The sequence below is a fragment of the Mustela erminea genome, chromosome 8 (genome assembly GCF_009829155.1).
Source record: "Mustela erminea isolate mMusErm1 chromosome 8, mMusErm1.Pri, whole genome shotgun sequence".
Taxonomy (NCBI): Eukaryota; Metazoa; Chordata; class Mammalia; order Carnivora; family Mustelidae; genus Mustela; species Mustela erminea.
In genome coordinates, this window is record NC_045621.1 from 54720809 (window position 1) to 54738953 (window position 18145).

Genomic DNA, 18145 nt, shown 5'->3' on the forward strand with positions numbered 1-18145 from the left:
AGTCCAGAAAAAAAAAAAGAAAAAAAAAAAAAAAACAGCAGAGAGTACAGAGGGTATTGTGAACCCTACCAAGGTCACTGCCTTTCCTTCCTGTGGTCATTCATGTGCTTTGACCAATCAGTCCTGAGCACCGAAGAGGAGCCAGGCACCATTTTAAACTCTGGGGGTGTACAAGCAAATGTGACCAAGTTCTTACCCTCGTGCAGGTTACATTCAGGCAGAAAAACCCACATGGAAGTTCTTTCATGCATCTACCCAGGCCTTCTGCTCTAAGGACCTAAATCTGAGAGATCTCCTTCATTATAAGAACGCATGCTCTAATTCTTCAACTCATGAACCAGTTAACTCTGGAAAAAGTCTTCCATATCCAGGCACGAAACCAAAGTTCAGCACAGATGATGCCCAATTGACTCAATTTCTGCCACTTTGTGCCATTTCCTTCTTTTTTCCCCTGAAATGATCTGATACACAGAGGGACTTAAGGAAAATCATTTTAATCCAAAATGTTGCCTCTGGGCAAGGGTCTGTTCGAAGACTCATCTACAGTGGTTTCTTTTCTCAACCTGAAAACCAGTGAGGCAGCGTATGAATCGAAGATTCCCTAGTACAAATAACAACGTATTTAATCACATCTCTATTATATAATAAGCCAGGTAATACAGAATAAAGCTCTTAGACTTTAAGAGTCATAAAATTACTTCTAAAAATATGAGTTTAACACTCACTGAACCATACCCACGGCCTACCCTCCCACTGGCCTTGAACTACTAAGAAGTACAGCTTTACAAAGCTAGCACAATTCATGCCTCCACTCAGTAACAGTGTGTTTTTATTCCTGCCATTTTTCTCTCTCTCTACAAACCAAATAAATAACCGTATAGCCAGATTATAAGGATGGACATATTCAACACAGCTTGACCCAATATACACCGGTCTGCTTCCTAAATCCAGCAAGATAGACTCTTACCGTGGGTGACTTAATATCACTAGGATCCCAGTTTCCCCTGCAAACTGGGTAAGAATAGCAGCCACAACTTTCGGAACACTTCTCAGATACCAGATAGGGCTATGAGATTTACATATACATTATCACACTTGATCCCTCCAACATGGATAATGATGCAATAGGAATTATGATCTCCATTTTACAGATGACAAAACTGAAGCTCAAAGAGACTAAGTAACTTACCTAATCTAATGTCACAAAGCTGCAAAGGGGCAGAATGAAATTCAAACCCACACTTGTCTGAAACCATCAGCCATTCTTACCCATTCTGTTAAAGTCTCTTCATCATGGGGGGGCGCCTGAGTGGCTCAGTCGGTAGGTTAGGCAGCCGACTCTTGATTTCAGCTCAGGTTAGGAGATGGAACCCTGGCCGGGCTCCGTGCTCAATGCTGGCTGGCCCTCTGTCCCCACCCCCCACGTCCACGCATGTATGCACTCTCTGTCTCTGTCTCTCTTCTCTCTCTCCCTCAGATAAATAAATAAATAAAATATTTCCTCAAAAGAAGTCTCTGCATCACAGGAGAGGATTAGCACATACCTTTTGGAGCAACCTTGCCACAGACTGCTGTCACCGTTAAGCTAAATGGTTACATGTCACAGACTCAACCGGTAATATGAGGATTCATGGATATAATAAAACTCCAGATGAAGATATCATAACCTTAAAAATACCAAAAAGGCTGAAAACTCAGTCACCCTCCCATGTGTAGTACAAAAAAACCCACCAAGGTACCACTTAAACTTTAACAGGGTTAGACTGTCAGCATCCATTCAAAGTAAGACTGAGACCAAAGAAGAAAAGGTATTATCAGATAACCTTGAAATTAAGCCAAATGAAGAAAAGAAAACAGTTAGGGAGGCAGCCGTGCTTGCAGGGCAGGCCAAGAAGAGTGAGCCCAGAGGCCGGACAACTCAGTGAAACCGGCTGTACAGGGAAAGTACATCTAGGGGCCGCCCTGGGCAGGTAGCGCCACTGTGCTGGGGGAGATCGAGTGTGGGTGCCGATGACAACTGCCTTCTAACTCTGGAGAATCCACTGGAAAGGCTTCTAGTGACGCCAAAGACCTCCAAGAGACCAGGTAAGACAAATTCCAGATGGTGGCGGATCTGCCAAGCTTTGCCTGGCAGAGCTCCAAACCCATTGTCCCTGCCAGATCTGTCTTGCCCTGCGGAGGCTTCTCTGCTCGTTCCAGAGCGGCCCCCTCCCAACCACTCCCTTAAGGTAAGGTTTCTGAGAAATAAAAGCTCCCCCCAAAAAGAAGACCAGAAAGTCATAAACAAAAAGCCTGCACTAAGAAAGATCACTTACTATATTTCAAAAGAGCACCCTGACAGTCACCATGCCACAATTTTTATACCACCTTCTGTAAAAATCTTTACCTTTTCTTGAGTTCCCTGCCAGGAGCTAAGGGTTGCATAACAAAAGAAACCTTCTTGCCTTCAAGGGTCAGAAGTATCCATGAAAGCACAAAATAACAGGACAGAGCTGAGGAGTTTCAAGTCTATAGTTATGCCATTAAGGTCAAGAGGTCAAAGAAATAAATCATGATGGTGAGCTGAGATGTGCAGTGGATTGAATGGTGCCCCCCCCCAACAAAAAATATATTCACATCCTAATTCCCAGAACTTGTGAATGTGACTTCATTTGGAAAAAGGGTCTTAGCAGATATAACTGAACTAAGCATCCTGAGAGGGGACTGTCCAGGATTACTCCGGTGGGTCCTAAGTCCAGTGCCTCGTGTCCTTAGGAGAGGCACAGAGTCCCATAGGAAGAGGAGAAGGCCACGTGCAGACAGAGCAGAGGCTGGAGTTATGTCTCTATAGACCCAAGAAATGCCTGGAGCGCCCAAAAGCAGAAGCAGGGAAGGATCCCTTTCTAGGGCCATCGGAGAGCCCCACCAGGCGTGACATCCTGATATTAGACTTCTGGTCTCCACAATTGTGTAGGAACAAAGTTCCAGAGCTTTAAGCCACCAACTTGGTAACCATTTGTTATGGAAGCCCTGGGAAACTACCACAGAGGGTGAGGACAAAGCTGCTCAGGGACCAGGCCTCACAGGCATGGGGGGTTGGGGGGCAGGCCGTGCATGCCAAGAGTCAGTGGGGGGTGGGGGCGCGATGAGGAGGCACAGGCCACTGCCCTGGAGATCAGAGACCGAAGACTGAACGCAGAACGTGGGGAAGACCACAACTGCAGGGTCGATCTAGGTCAGGTGAATTGTTCTGGTTACAGGAAAGTCGCCAAAGACATCTGAGTGAGGGAATCAAAGGTGCAATGTAGTGTTCAAGGAAAATTAATTTCATGTGAAAAAGAAGAATGAACTAAAAGCAAATATCCAACAGACCTTCCTATTGTGAAGAAAGACTCTTTGAAGAACAGAAAAGAAGTATCCACGTCCTAATCCTCGGAATCTGTGACCGTTACCTTATATGACAAAGGAACTCTGCAGATGTGATTAAACTAAAGATGTTGAGATGGGGAGATTATCCTGGATTATCTGGCGGGCCTTAAACATAGTCTCAAGCGTCCCTTTAAGAGGAAGTCCAGGGGACGCTCAACCGCAGAGAGACAGCAATGCAATGATGGAAACGGAATGAAGGGATGTGCTGTGAAGACAGAGGAAAGGAGCCACCAGCCAAAGGAAATAGACTCTCCTCTCAGAGCCTCCAGAAGCACAAGAGAACACATTCCTGTGGTTTCAAGATACTACGTTTGTCATGATCGATTACAGTGGCAACAGCAAACTACGGTTTATGTTTTCTCCTCTGAAATTCATTTCTTACCCTGAACTCCTCCAGAAATGATTCGTCCTTGGCTCCTCCCCCTGGCTCACCTATGCTGGTCCTGTTTCATTCTTCCAAAATTCACATTCAATACCCTCTGTGTCAACACTTCTTAACTCAGTTGCTTTAGACCTTTGTGCACTTTGAAGTTCATTATTTCCTATACATGCCATATGATTCAGAGGTAGGAGAGACCCTCTAATTTACTCACCCACCCACCTTATTCCAAAAAGGATTTAAGAATAAGCTCTTTCTGGACGTCTCAGTGGCACAGTCGGTTGGACATCCGACTCTTGATTTCTTTGGCTCAGGTCATGCTCTCGGGGTCACAGGTTCAAGCCCCAGGTCAGGCTCTGCTCAGCAAAGAGTCTGCTTGAGATTCTCAATCTCTCCCTCTGCCCCTCCCCGACTCCGCTTGTACACATACTCTCTCTCTCCCTCTCTCTCTGGAATAAATAAATCTTAAAAAAAAAAAAAAAAAAGAATAAGCTCTTTCCTTCTGCAATGATGGAAATGTATTATATCCTCACCTGTGTGATGCCTTACTTGGTTGAAATCAGACATCAAAATTCATTGAGCTGTTTGCTTAGGATTGTGTACATTTTATTGTATGTGTGCTATACCTCGATAAAAACGTAGAAGAGGAAAAAAAATATCTGATTTCATCTCTTCTCCTCTCGAGGACAAGAGAGTAGGTTCAAAGTCTCCAAAAGAGAAGAGAGAAAGCAACATGTCAGAGTGAGAGAATGAGGTTTATTATAAAGAGGCTGGACTGGGCACCTGGGTGGCTCAGTGGGTTGACCCTTTGCCTTCAACTCGGGTCACGGTCTCGGGGTCCTGGGATAGAGCCCTGCAACAGGTTCTCTGCTGGACGGGAAGCCTGCTTCCCCCTCTCTCTCTCTATGCCTGCCTCTCTACCTATTTGTGATCTGTTTGTCAAATAAATAAACAAAATCTTTAAAAAAAAAAAAAAAAAGAGGCTGGATGAAGTGAAGAAAAGTTTAAGTATAAAGGATGGTGTCTATATGGTCCTCAGAAGAGATCTGCTGATAAACCCTTAGGAAAAAAACATCAGGGTCTCCTGGGGGGCTCGGCCAGTTAAGCAACTCTTGATGTCAGCTCAGGTCATCATCTCAGGGTCCTAAGATAGAGCCAAACACCTCAGACTCTGTGCCCAGTGGGGAGTCTGCTTGCGATTCTCTCTCCCTCTGCCCCTCCTCCAGCTCACGTGTTCATGCATGCACTTTCTCTCAAATAAATCCTTTTTTTTAAAAGATTATTAAAAAATACCAAAAACAGGGGCACCTGGGTAGCTCAGTGGATTAAGCCGCTGCCTTCGGCTCAGGTCATGATCTCAGGGTCCTAAGATCGAGCCCCACATCGGGCTCTCTGCTCAGTAGGGAGCCTGCTTCCTCCTCTCTCTCTGCCTGACTCTCTGCCTACTTGTGATCTCTCTCTGTCAAATAAATAAATAAAATCTTAAAAAAAAAAAAAACCAAAACCAATAAACCTAAAAATAGAAGGAGGAAAAGGAGGGAGGGAGGAAGCAAAGAAGGAGGGAAGGAAACTAGAAAACCCAGAGTTTAGAAGGCAATTGATTAGATTGTCTGTCAAGCTTTTGATCCCCAACAGTAATTAAGAAAAACCTTACATTTCAACTCATTACATATACACATATGTAAAAATGAAACAAAAACTTCATGAGGCAATTCTTACTCTTGCAATATATGAGTTTCTATTTAAACTTTTATTTTCTTTCATTTCTAATGCTGAGTGTGACTCACTAAACTGATCGAGTAATAGATTACGACCCATAGTTTGTAAAAACAGTAAGGCATGGGTAGCAGGGACTGAACTAGACGGGAAGAAGATATCATCGAAAAGCCACTCTCCTCTAATGTTATGCTTAGGGGAGAAAAGTTCAGAAGTTTTACTTTTCAACAGAAAGCCAGTTTTTTAAAAAAAAAATATTTGAGACAATCTGTATTAAAAGGAAAGTTTTGAATTTTCTCATTAAAATTTTCTATTTAACCGCCACCAAATCCCAACCCATCTGGATCCCAAATTTGAGACTCTGAATGGGAAACTGAATGTTCAATTCAAGTGGGAAACTGAATGTTCAATTCAAGGAATGTATCTGCTAGAAGATATGCAAAGGTCAACAAGATAGGGTCCTTACCTTCATAGAGTTGATAATCTACCAATAAAGAAAAAAATAATAAAGCGCTACGGGATGGAGAAACTGATTTTAGCCAGAGAATGGGATAGCAAAGGCTGTATGGTAAAAGAAATGGCATCTGAAGTGGGGAGGGAAGAGAGAGTAGAAGGGGTTGGAAGGGATGGGGAGAGAGCAGCTGACAGAGAGAATTATACATAGTACAGAGGAAGCTGGCTAATAGCAGGCTGTGGTTGATTTAAAAGGTGGCCCCAAAATTCACCGGCTCTCTTACCATCAAGGCACGGGATCTATATCCCCTCCCTTTGAGTCTGGGCTAATGTGACTGACCAAGAGAATATGGTAGAAGTGACCCTGTTAACAGTTTCTGGGAATAAGCCTCAAGAAACTAGAAGCTTCCATTTCCTGTTTCCTGTGACACTTGCTCTTGGAACTCAGCCACCAGGCTATGAGGAAGCTCAGAAAGACCACATGTATGGCCGGCAACCTTCAAATATTCTCAGCTAAGGCCCCAGACACCATAAAACAGAGCCAAGCTGTCCTTGCTGTGCACTTTTCAAATCCTGAGTCACTACACTATGATCACAAAAAATGGATGTAATTTTATGCCACTACTTTTGGGATGGTTTATCGTGCAGCAATAGACAGACTGGAATAGCACAGCCAGGAGTCTCAGAGGACATGGTAGAAGACAGCCATGGGAAAGAGTCGGAAGGAAGATACCACATATCTTCAAGGTCAGCCTAAGCACCTTAAAAATTCTTGTACATGCAATGGAAAGTAGTTGGCCGGTTAAAGATCAAGGAAATTAAATGACTGCATTAGAAAGATTACATTAGCCGCAGCATATTGAAGGGATTTCCAACAAGCTCAGAGGAACACCTGAGGTAGTTACAACAATCCTGAGTGTAGATCTCTTAAGTATCTCCATTCTACAAATGAAGTTCTTGAGGGAAAGATAATCTAGAACACTTTAACATCTAATCTAGTAGCGAATCCCACTGGCTCTATCTTCAAAGCATATCCTGACTCCAATCAACCTCTTCCCATACTTGTAGGCCTGGTCCAAGCAAGCCATCACTATCTCTCATTTAGACCAGTGCCGAACCAACTGAATTTACCATCTGGAATGGATCAATACTGACATAAAACTTCCTGTCCAGTGGCTTGGGTCCACTGATCGCATGTCAGTCACGGCAACATCAAATTGCCTTAATAGTTTCTAAATGCTTAATCATAACTTCTGAACCTAACACAGTACAGATCAGGAACAAGTGGTTTTGAGAACAAGCACTTCAGATTACTGAGTCCAAATTCCCTACAGACATCAATCTTTGGGATCTGAGAACAAGAAATTGGGATTCCTAGAAATTCTTGAAATCACAAAATATTTTTAAAACATTTCCAGGGAGGCTGGGTGGCTCGGCTCAGTTGGTTAAGCGTCTGCCTTTGGCTCAGGTCATGATCCCAGGGTCCTGGAATCAAGTCCCGCTTCGGGCTCCTTGCTCAGTAGGGAGCCTGCTTCTCCCTCTGCCTGCCCTTCCCCCTGCTTGTACTCCCACTCCTCCCACTCTTTCTCTGACAAATAAATAAATACAATCTTTAAAAAATAAAAATAAACCATTTCCAATATTCTTCTCTCTCTACTATTATGAATATCTTCTAAAAAATTGTTTAATAAGTAATGTTAAGTTTAGGAGTATTTACAAAAACCAAAGCATATAACAAGACTCAAACACTGGGAAATAACAACAAACATATAGTATTTGAATAAGTTAGTAGCACTATGCAGAATCATATGTCAAAATTACCAATTTGAGGATTTATTTTGCTTCCAAAACATATTATCACTACCCACAGGGTTTTACTTAAAAAAAAAGAAAAGAAAAAAAAAACACTCTACACAAAAATTTATTAATATTTATTTGCAAAATGACTCATTGTTAGCAACAGACAGGCCACAAATATACCATACACGGATAACCTGGCAATAGCAATAGGCAAGTCTGACTGGTTAAATCCTGGCCACTTCTCTCCTTGGTGCTCTTCCTTTGATTCCCAGAATAGTCAACCTTAACCTTCTACTCCATGTGCCAGTGTTTCCTGCTCTGGCTTTTCAACTTGAAGTCAGGAGATTCCATAGAGCCAATAACTTCTCTATGTAAATTGTGGCTAGTGGGCACCTTATTGGACAATGCAAGTATCAAGAATCTTAGACAATAAATGAGCAAAGGGAAAAAGAAAGAGAGAAGACAAACTAAGAAACAGACCCTTAACTACAGAGCACACACTCATGGTTCCCAGAAGGGAGGTGGGTGGGGGGATGGGTGAAATAGGTGATGGGGATTAAGGAGGGCACTTGTCATGAGGAGCACCAGGTGATGCACAGAAGTGTTGAATCACTATATTGTACACCTGAAACTACTATAACACTGTATGTTAACTAACTGGAATTAAAATAATAACTTAAAAAAAAAGAATCTTAGAAGATGGAGATTAAAAGAGAAAGAAACAATCCATCTCTGAAAATTCCAAAATTGGGGGGGGTGGGGAGCACAAAGAAGCCAATAAAAAGCCAAGTGAGAAAAGATTAAGTAATCAATAAAAGCTCTGAAAAAATTTAAACAAGGAGGAAATGTTACCAGACTACAGACGCAGACCAAAGTCCCAGGCAAGATTTAAGAATGGATTTTAAACACTTAGCAGGTGATAATCCCTGGGGACCCCAATACTAAGAGCAGGTCATACAAGATTAACCTAATTTCCTTTTTCAATAAGATTCTGAAACTGTGAGTTCAAGGAAACACACACTTCTAGGTTTTAGCAAGGCGTCTGACAAAGGCTCTTATGAAATACCTGTGGTTAGTATGGGCAAACAGATAAGCAGATGTATCTGTAAGTTACCGCATTCAAAGGGTACATTGGAAGAAATGGAATCCAAAATGTTCAAGGTTATTGCCATGACTAGGAACTGACAAACTGGAAAGTAATCAAGGTAAAGTTGTTATATTTAGTGAAGGGAATAAAAAAACAGCAGCACAAGCAGACACATAGAATTCGAAGGAAACAGGATCTAGCAGCAGCACCTGACAGGAGATAGATATGATATAATAGGAGACATTTTGAGATTTCTGTTGGTAATAACCTCAGTGAAGTAGGACTGTGTGGTTCTCTGAATTATAGCAGTTTGGCTGCATACTACAAGCATGGAAGTCAAAAATATTAGAAGAGAGAAAATTCAGTCAGATGCATTGCAATCCACTCTAAATACTGATTTTTAAAGACTTTCAATCAAACAAAGACATGAGCAACAAGGTGGGCAAGACCACTGGAAGCGCCAGAGACATTCTGCTGAGACAAAAGATTATTAGGGATAAGTGACAGTTCTAATCATGTAAATACAGTATTACACTCTATTTCTTACAGCTGGAGAAAAAAAAAAAACACTATGACCAACAGTTGCACTTATTATAGACAAAAACAAACAAACAATCCCTGACAATCAACACCATCTAAGGCAGAGTGGGTCACAGTAGACACTGTGTCCCCTATCTGCAGAAATTCCACAAGGCCCAGGGGCTCACACACAGGACACAATGCAGGGCCTGGGAGACTGGACGAGATCCTCCCCACCTTGTGACTCTACCCCCAAGGAAGAGCCCACTGAGGAAGCCACAAACCCCGCTGAGGCACTCGCATCTGATGTCCAACTTGGCACTTCAGAAACATTTAATGAATGGGAGCGACTTCCGAAGAATAAGGGGAAAGAAAGAAGAATGTTAGATCTCAAAGACAATGACAAGGGGCTTAAGAGTCAGCCATGAGTGTACACTCAGGTTTTTGTTTTTGTTTTTGTTTTTTTGAAATGCTTCCTGAGGAAGCAGCTTATGAAAGTTACAGGGTTCAAAACATTTTGATTCATGATAGGGAAGACATAAACCTATTTCTAATCTCAAGGTAAAAGCTAACAGAAAGGATAAACTAGAAGAGGTTGGGAGAAAGGGACAGAAAAATAGAACAAGACCTTGGGAAAAGAGACCAGACTCAACCTGAAAATATCTGGGACAGAGTAAGGGCTGGATAACAGGTTTAAGATACATCCTCACACGTACAAACAAAAGGACTTAAAAATGGGTACCTGGGTGGCTCAGTGGGTTAAGCCTCTGCCTTCGACTCAGGTCATGATCTCAGGGTCCTGGGATCGAGCCCCATATCGGGCTCCTTGCTCAGCGGGGAGCCTGCTTCCCCCCCACCTCCGCCTTCTTCTCTGCCTACTTGTGATCTCTCTGTCAAATAAATAAATAAAATCTTTTAAAAAAAAAAAAAAAAAAAAAGGCACCTGGGTGGCTGAGTCATTAGGCGCCTCCCTTTGGCTTGGGTCATGATCTCAGGTCTAGGATCAAGTTCCACATCGGTCTCCCTGCTCAGCTAGGCGTCTGTTTCTCCTTCTACCCCTCCCCTCTCCCACTTTCTCTCTCTCAAGATAAATAAATGAAATCTTTAAAAAAAAAAAAAAAGTACTTAAAATCATTGTTTTACATAGTGATGCAAACACACACACTATAGGTACTACAGGTACCATGATCTCTAATGGTATTAATTCCCAGTAAGCCTAGTTTCCTAATTATCCACATACATAAAATAGACTGTGTTAGTCCACTCAGAATGTCGTAACAAAATACCACAGGCTGGGTGGCTTAAACAACAGAAATTTATTTTCTCAGAGTTCTAGAGCCTGGGAAGTCCAAGATCAAGGTACCCACCAACTGAGTTCCTGAGGAGGACATTACAGACAGCTGCCTTCTCACTGTGTCCTCACATGGCAGACGGCAAGTCTCCCTGGTGTCTCCGTATGAGGACACCAGTCCCTTCCTGAGGGCCTCACCCTCATGACCTCATCTAAATCCAGTTACCCCCCAGAGACCCCATCTTCAAATACAGATGGTCTCCCACTTCCGACAGCTCAACTTAGGAGTTTCTGACTTTACAAATGTGTTAAAGCGATAATGCATTCAATAGACACCAAACTTCAGATTCTGAATTTTGAACTTTTCCCAGGCTGGTGAAACAGAGAATGACACTCTCTTGTGATGTTGGGCAGCACAGTTCCCAGTCAGTCACGCGATCATGAGGGTAAATAACCAATACCCTGACCACCACTCTATACCCAGATAACCACTCTGTGTCTCACTTTCAGTACCGTATTCAGTAAGTTACATAAGATATTCAACAATTTATTATAAAATAGGCTTTGTGTTGGATGATTTTTCCCAGCTGTAGGCTAATGTAAGTGTTGTGGGCACATTTAAGGCAGGGTGGGCTAAGCTGTGATGTTTAGGAGGTCAGGTGTATTAAACCCTTTTCGATTTAGGGTTATCGTCAACTTACGATGAGTTTATCAGTATGTTACCTTATCCTAAGTTGAGAAAGATCTGTCCTATCACACTGGGTGGTTAGAATTTAAACATATGAATTCATTCAATTGCATACATGAACAAATAAAATTATTAAAGACTATCTTTAAAACGGCTGCCTGTGAATGTTCCAAAATCCAAATCGAATCAGACTCCTTTCCTACCTAAAGTTCCCTAATAGCTAACACCGTTTGGGAGTAAGAGCTGAACTGCTGAGCACAGAATAAGGAGTCCTCACAACACAGTCCTCACCCACCTCTCCAGCCTTATGCCACATCAATCCCCACACATACCACAAGCTATAAAGTAAATTCCCTGCGGTTCCCAGCGTGAATGATGATCCTCTTATGCCTTCTACCTTGTCTCTGAATGTTCACCACGTTAGAATACCTGCCCTACACTGTCAGGCTGACTTTTACTTTTTTTTTAAAGATTTTATTTATTTATTTGACAGAGAGAGAGAAAGCACAAGCAGGGGGAGCAGCAGAGGGAGGGGAGAAGGAGACTCCCCACAACAGGGAGCCCAACGTGGGGCTCTATGCCAGGACCTTGGGATCATGACCAGAGCCAAAGACACCCTTAATCAACTGAGCCACCCAAGCACCCCTTCAGTGCACACTTTAAAAATAAGTAAAAATTACGGGCGCCTGGGTGGCTTGGTCAGTTAAGCGTCTGCCTTCGGCTCAGGTCACGATCCCAGGGTCCTAGGATGGGATGGAGCGCCCCGTGGGGTTCCCTACTCAGTAGGGAGTCTGCTTCCCCATTCCGCCACTGCTCATGCTCTGTCTCTCTCTCTCTCTCTCATGAATAAATAAAATCTTTTTTAAAAATTAAAATAAATTAAAAAATAAAAATAATAAAGTGTGCACTTAATACCTCCATGGGTCAGAAACTTCCCTACATCCTTCTGCCCAAGATGGGTTAAGTGTCCCTCCTCTGGACACACACTTCTGTGATGGACAGCACTTGCCCACCTGCACTGTAACCACGGATGCATGTGTCTCTCTGACTAAGCTGCGAATTCTGCAGTGGCCAGGAATAGCACATTTCCTACAAGCACAGGGCCTACCATATCACCTGTATTGAATAAAATAATAATAATAATAATAATAATAATAATAATAATAATAAATAATGAACAGAAAAAAGCATGAATCAAAATAAACCATAAATAGATCATAAAAGTTTGAATAAAGAAAGATGATGGAAGCATTTCTTTTTTTTTATTATTCCTAACAATTCACATCCACCCTCCTGGACACATTTCTGGTCAGGAAATTCGTACAACATTTTGGAGATTATCTCAATCACCAACAAAACGGAACACAGGACAGCAACCACTGGGAGATCGAGAGCAAAGACAGAGGAAAGAAGGATGGCGCTTGGCCGCAGAACTAGCAGACCCAAAATGCACAGCAGAGTGTGTATCCATAAAACACACTTCGCACCCCTCCAGGGAGCTGACTGGCTTTTCACGTTCCTCCTGAAAGCCAAGGAGCAACGGATGGGCCCCCTCACAGAAGAAAACTCTGTCCCAGTCAGCCTTGAAGATGGAGTAAACCTGCTCTGCGGGTGGTCCAGGGGGAGTGGCTTTAGGGAGGTAGAGTCTGTACAAGTCTGAATTAGCCTTGTGGGTCAACGGTCCTTCAGCGGGAGGGGAGCCGAATTAAGTGCAGGGAAATGACTTTATGGTCTGACTCATATTTTGCCTTTTTCTCTTCTCAAAAGAAACAAGCTCCTAATGGCACATTTTCTGATGACCAAACATTAACTCATCTGCCTAAATTTGCCTCAGTGACTAAAAAGTTCCTTACTTCATACTGAAGCAGTACCTTGAAATTTTAATGTAAATACAAAAAATGGACTCAAAATCTTATTCCTCTTCCTCAATCCGTAGCATTCTGAAAAATAATATATTTCAATGTAGTCTGAAGTATGGCTTCTTAGACAAGACTACACAAAAAAAATTATACACTACCATCTCTTAGTAGATGTAGGGAAAAAAAGTGTTATAATGTGCTTTTGTCCTGTGGCTATAATTAAGGTTGAAAAGACCTTCAGTTTTCTCCTCCAAGTCATCATCAGATTAGAATACTCCCGTCTCATCCTCACCTCCCCTCCATGGGCTCCTTTAAACATCCTGACATCCTTCCAGTTCCCCCTAAGCGACTCCTTCCTGCTTTCAACTTTTCACAGCTCACTCAAAACCTCTTGTCTCTCGTCCTAAAACTTGCTGACTCCATTTTCTCATTCTCTTTCATCATTCCCTTTCCTGAAATCCTAACATCCTATCTTTAACAATTCACGGGGGGGGGGGGGGGTGTCATTTTTTAAAAATTGATAATGGTCCATGGTGATAAAATGGAGAATGTGCAATACAAAACAGCACCTCCCTTATTCAAAGTAACAAGTATTTACTGAGTGCCCACTTCTCGCCCTGCAGGGATTACAAAACAAGATCAGCTTTCCTCAACTGTGAGCTTTGTCAGAGAGGCTGATGTACCCTCACACCCCTCCACGCAGCCCATCGAGGCATCCCCTATGTAAAGGAGAGCCCCGCTGAAGTCCAGACCGTCTGGGGCCTCTTCCACTGTAGATGACTTCTGGTTTGAAAACAAGAAATGCCAAAACAGAGTGACAAAAACTGTGTATGTATTAAATGTTTACAAAACATGCCAGGGGATATTATTGGGCTGGTCTCAAGATAATTGCATGGTTCAGTAATGAGACACAAGTTCAAAGGTGTGCGACCCACGATGCCTTATTTAAATCCTGTTGTTATAGTTCCGAGGCCCTGTCATTCAGAAGTAATGTCAAGACCCATGTGAGACACCTTGTGAGGGGGAAGCTTGGCCCAACAGGCCTCCTGCCCTCTGCCCTCAAAGAACTTACAACTAATTGGGGGGAAATTGGGGAATGGGGGGGAGCAGGGGACACACTCCACTCCCACCCATTCCTGAATTTGATGGAAGAAATGCCATGCCAGGACACCAGGATCCCATCCTGGACCTGTCACTAAGTCATTAATCACAGGCAAGTCCTCCTCAATATATTAAACCTCAGAGCTTCTACTCTTTTGTCCCTGTGAAATGGAAGAATACTGTTCTCAGCCCTGCCTTCCGTACAAAGGTTACTCAGCGGCTCACCTAAGATGGGGTGTTGCTTTGGCAGGCACACTCCAAAGCCGTCCACAAATGTGAACCACCTCAGAACAAAGGTGGCATACTGACTCACATGCTGCCTTCTCGTCAGCATTTAAAAAAAAAAAAAAAAAAAAAAAGCATTTAATGACACTTATAAACATATAAATTCAGAATCTGACATTGTTGTGCCCGGGGAATAGTAAGAGAAGGAGAAAAAAGGTGAGTGGTATGATTTGAAAGTAAAGCTATTTTACGGAGCCCCAGAGAGTTCTGGCAATTTCTCTGTGAATATCTGAATATTCGTTATAATCTTTGTTCCTTGTCGAAATAACTTCCATGAGTAACTAGAGGATGACTACTTCCCAAACAAACCCAGATTTATTCCCTAAGTTCCCCTCCTAGCCCAAGCTTTTTCCTCAGTGACCCCGCTATCATATTGTTTCCTCCCTCACGCTAAATTTACACAAACATGACTAATGATGTCCTAAATTACCGAAACAAACTGCCCTCTTGAGCTCTTATCTGGTTCACAGGGCTACCTTCCTTGGGGTGAGCGGAGGAAGACACACTCTCCTTAGCCATCACTCCTACTAGTTGGGATATTCCCAGACTCCTCCCTCAGGGTCCTCTGCCCTCACCATGAACCCCGGGTGCCAAGCACGCTCAAGCCTGCTCCCCAGCCAAGCCGATTCCCCACCTGGAACTTCGCTGCCCTCCGGACCTAGAGAGGCTCTCCTCTGTTTCCAGCGCAGCCCTTTTTAACTATGACTCTTCTCTTCTCAACAGGCCATTCATCACCTCCCCCTGGGTGTCCCAAGGCTCTGAAACAGGACTTGGAAATTCAGCTCTTCCTGTATTCTCCACTCCTCTCTATTCTGTTATGGGATCCCTGTCTAGAACCCCTGAAGCCAGAGATTCTCCTCTACCAAAGCACACAGACCGGATCAGCTTCCGCATCTCATCAGCTCAACCCCCTCAAGGGCTCTGAAACCTCCACCGTCCTCTCAAGCCACATTTGTCCCCATTGCTTGGCCAGTCTGGTGCTCCATCAGCCTCCAAGCAAATGTTTCCCAAAGTGAGGAACATCTGCTACCCTCAACCCCCAGCATGATGCTAGATCAAGTTCTTCAACTTTTTTTCTTTATAATGATTAGTGCTTCTATTCCAGAAGTTAATTAAATGAAATTAAAATAAATTCTAAAGGTGCATCAATACTGCATTTTCACAGTTATAGTTATTTGGAATGAGTTTTCACACCCCTTATCTGGAGACCTATAAAAAATTCCACTGCCAGGGTACATCCAGACCAATTAAATCACAACCTGTGGGGTAGGAACGGGCATTGGGTTTGGAAACCCCTCCAGGTGCTTCCAACATGCAAACACATTTGGGAATCACTCCATTAGAATGAGCCTGAAACAGGTATTTTAAGGTCCAAGGTTGAGCCCATCTAAAGAAAATGAAGCAATCAGTCAAAAGCGCAGTAAACAGGTAGGAACGGTACCAAACTCACTTTGCCTGTCCAGAACTTCAGCACAGCAAGTCCAGCAGCCTAGGATGGCTATAGTCCCAGGCAATCCCAGGCAGTTGGTCACCCTACCAATAAGCTAAGGCAATGTCTCAAGTGTGGGAATGAGTGCTAGCATTTCCCAAAACGTGTTCTCCAAAATGCTCTCCACTCCCCCTGGGGTGTTAACAGCCAGGCAGCTACAAAGGGTTCCACTGAAGTATAACTTGAAAGACCAGGAACATCCGGGAATATCCCAGGGTAAGTGATTCAGATTAAGGTGTTCCTCCATGCCAGCTTCTCTGAACTTCCAATGTGCTATGAAAATTTACACTGTCTGAGAGAAGAGTATAACATCCTTCATTTCTCACTTATTTGAGTACTTCCTTTGTGGTGTACTTTTTGATTCTGGCTTCAAGAAACATCGTGTTAACAGGCTGCCTCACGTGTACTTCCAGAGGATCTGTGGAAAATACGAATCTGATAATGTTACTTCTTCATTACCAAGCCCATGTTTGAAATCAAGTCCAGACTCCTTAGCAGACGGTCTACCTCCCCAGCTCTCCCATCTTTTACCTCCTCCTCATGGGGCAATCCAGGGTTTCTCAAACTTCTAGAAGCATTCAAATCACATGGGCATACTGTTGCAGCACTGACTCTCACTCAGGAGAATTGGGTGGCCCTGAGACTCCCCATCGCCAGTGAGGCTCACGCCCCAAACGGTGCCATTCCTGCTGAACCAACCAACACACTTCTGAGTAGCAGAGCACTCGTCACATTCAGCTCTGAAGGATGCCATTTTTCCTATAAGCCTCTGTACCAAAGGCCCTTTTCCCACCTGCTACCTTCCTCCTCAACCTTCAAGATGCTCAAGAACATCATTCCTCTGAAAAGATGACCTCAGATGCCCTCTCGAACAAAACTGCACATCCCATCTCTACGTTTAGAGTTCCATTCTGGTGCTTTGCTTGGCTGTGGCTTGACGATTAATTCTTCTCCTTCTCTCAGGCTGAGCTCTCCGAGAGCCTTTCTGTCTTACCATGCTCAGTGCCCGGCACATGGTAGCAACTCAACAAATCTACATAAAAGGAAGGTGTAGCCACACAAAGGAGATAATATATGAACTTGGTCTAAGGAGACCTTCTGAAAATGAGGTTGTTATGCAGAATCAAGTATGTCAGTCTGGAGTTTTGCAGTTGGAGACCTTCAGCAAGAGAGCTAAGTAGAAGCTTAGCTAACGTGGCAGAGAATCAATGATAAATTAATATCCTCACCTACTTTTTTTTTAACACTACACAAAAAAATTAAATTCCCAGTTTTCTTGAGATGAAAACTAAATCCAGATAATCTTCCGATTAACATTTAACAGACTAAAATCACCAGGCACAGTGGGAAATAAAACACCATTTGACCTCTAAATCTGTGTTCATCTACTCTTCAAAGAATCCTTCTGACAATTCTCAGTTTAAACAAACCTTTGTGCAAAGAGTGTTCCAGCAGGTTTAATGTAGTCAAAGCTGTCAAAATCATGGGCAATGTATCATACTTAAGAGAGCATTTGAAAATGCGTCAATAATTATAATTAGACACTTGTACCAGATCTAATACACTTTCACTACCCTTTAACTTCAACTGATGTAAAATTAAACCCAGTTTCTTAAAAGTGCAACTCTCAGATCATAATTTAATTCTAAAGCAGATATAAAACCTGTCACACTGCAGAGACCCAGTACATTTTACTCAAGAGGAGAAAAGGCCATGGTATTGTAATACATCATTTTAGGGAAGGTGACCACCTTTAATGCTGAAAGGGTAAAATACATTAGTGAGGTGACATAATCTTCCAATATTTACTTCACCCATTTGTATTTAAAGATTTTCTCTTCAAAATTATACACGACCCACAGCTCAAAGACAATAACTGTTAATAGTCCCCTTTATTTCCTACCAGTTTTTTTTTTTTTTCCTATGTCCATATGTCTATAACTACAAGTCTGGAATTGTACTATGTCTTATGTTTACCTACATTTATGGAATTGTATATAGCTTATGAGTTTGGAATTGTATGGTTTTTCTGTCCTGCTTTTTCTTTAAAAAAAAAAAAAAAAAGAATGT

At 42.7% G+C, this 18145-nt stretch overlaps 1 protein-coding gene across 2 annotated transcripts in view; it reads right to left on the reverse strand.

The window, feature by feature from the left end:
- The window catches only part of ACVR1 (activin A receptor type 1), a 127261-nt gene that overhangs the window by 96400 nt on the left and 12716 nt on the right, over positions 1-18145 (reverse strand). The window lies entirely within an intron of this gene.